The sequence below is a fragment of the Propithecus coquereli genome, unplaced genomic scaffold (assembly GCF_000956105.1).
Source record: "Propithecus coquereli isolate 6110/MARCELLA unplaced genomic scaffold, Pcoq_1.0 Scaffold24, whole genome shotgun sequence".
Taxonomy (NCBI): domain Eukaryota; kingdom Metazoa; phylum Chordata; class Mammalia; order Primates; family Indriidae; genus Propithecus; species Propithecus coquereli.
Window position 1 is genome coordinate 9,690,511 of NW_012147952.1, and position 2,225 is coordinate 9,692,735.

Below are 2,225 nucleotides of genomic sequence, written 5' to 3' on the forward strand. Positions count from 1 at the left end.
ATCCTCATAGAGAAGGGAAGAAGTTCAAGGCTACTTATTTCAAGTGTCACTGCTATAGAAATTTACATTTTAATTAAGTTATTTATGAATTCCACCACTGCTTTGTCAAAGGTAAATCACAATGGACACAGTACACCTTTATTTCTGTCCCTTAATAATTTAGCACTTAATCCTGGAACAGAAGCTAGTTTCAAAAGATTGATTGAGGGAAAGCTATTAAGGACTGAAAATTGAATTCATCTGTGAGGTAATCCAGAGTAATAAATATCTTTACACATAGGTGAGCTTGCTGAGTTTCTACGCAGAATATTTTAATTATACATCAGCATGATATCTGTGGTTCTGAGACTGAGATACATTGCACAGGGTCAGTCCCATGCCTTCATTCACTTTCAGTTCTCTTCCTCCATGTCTGTTTGTACGTCCAGAGGAACTGCTTGTTCCCATCAAATGAGTCAGACCAGATGGGAACAGTAATTTGTTTTTAATGAATGTGTGTCAATCCAAAAATGAAGGGGTTCTGTCATTCTGGAAAGCGCAGCTCCTAATAGGCTTAGTGTTTTTGCAGGAAGTCCTCTGCCCTGTGATACTTGTATTACCTAATTTCTGATTTATTAAATTATTGTATTAGGGAACACTGCCTTTCAACCCACCATTAGAAATAAAGTCAAAAATCTAAATCTCCCTGGAACAATTAACATAGTAAATTTATATAATCAACATGATAAATAACCAGAATAACTCATGTCAATTCCTTCCTTCAGCTTACATTTTTTAAAAGTGGAATCGGCATGTAAGAGACACAGTCAGGATGCTAAATAAACATTGTTTTTCTCTTTAGCGGTAACCTGCCTGGGATTTGCTCAAACCTGGCAAGGAAGGTTTGGGCAAGGAAGAAGTGAACTTTCACCTCTCGTATGCCCTAAATAGAGGTAGTCCCTGAATTACCATACAAGGTCCACGTTGATGAAGTCCATGGAGAAAGCATTGGGCAGGGAGCTGGAGAACTGCTATTCCAGATACAGTGCCGCCATCCCCTACCCTAAGACCTTAGATCGTCATTCAGTTTTCAGTTTTACTTACCTATAGCTTGAGTCTCAATGCCAACCTTCAGGCATGCAAACAGTGCAACAAAACAGTCAAACCGCAGTTAGCATTGGATGCTGCACACAACTTGCAGCTTATCAAATCTTTGAGATGATCCCAGTAACTGCTTTAAGATGGAGAATATCCTACAAGTGCCCCACCTGCCAGGACTGAGGCAGAAAAAGGATGAAATCTGTTCATTCACTCCTTGCTTAGGAATGAAGGAGAAAGTACTAAGGATTTCGTTTTATTTTCTTTCATTTTGTTTTCCCTGATTGCCCCTGTGTGTTTCCTATTCTTCTAATTGATTTTTCTTTAATTTCAACTCAGCATGAACTAAAAATGTATGACTCTGCCCCTGTGCGTGATATATTAATGTCCACCAGATATAGACATGATAGGAGGAAGTTTGGATGAAGTGATCTATTTTGAAAAATGCAATTATTTAGACATTTCAAATGCACAGGAGTGGTTGGAAAAATGTTCCCTTGGAAAGATTCTGTTACACTGAGAGGTTAAACTTGGATTCATCTAGAAAAACTTAATCCAAACTTAGTCCTGTGTACAGAATGTAAAAAGTCCATCTGGTTACATTGGAAAAAAAAAAGAAAAAACTTAATCTGGAAGGGAGTAAAGGAGAGCCTGGACTTCGGACTCTATCATACTTTGAAAGACAGAGCTTTGACCTTTCCTTGGGGTCTTTGGCCTGCCAAGTAGTAACAACAAGGGAGAAAGCCAGACTGACTTAGACACGGTTCAGTTGGAAGCAGCTTGACCTATTGTTTGTGTTGAAGCAAAGAAAACTCAAGGGACATTCTAAACCATATCAGTCTACATAAAGCTTTCCAACTTTATTTAAATATTTGTTATTGACCTTAAACATATGAGGACTATTTGTGATGGAATTTAAAATACAGAGAAACCCCATTTTTGGAAGAAAAAAAATGAAAGGGAAATGTGTAAGTCATCTTCAAACTATGTAACACTTGTGTGGTTAGAGATGAACTGAAATTGAGTCTATGGCCTAGCAGGTTGTCCTGGGCTCTTTATTTCCTGTGTTTGTGTGTCTGTGTTTTCTTGTTGTTTTTATAAGATCGTTTGGAATATGTACTTCATTGATTCATAGAGAGTGGAAAAAA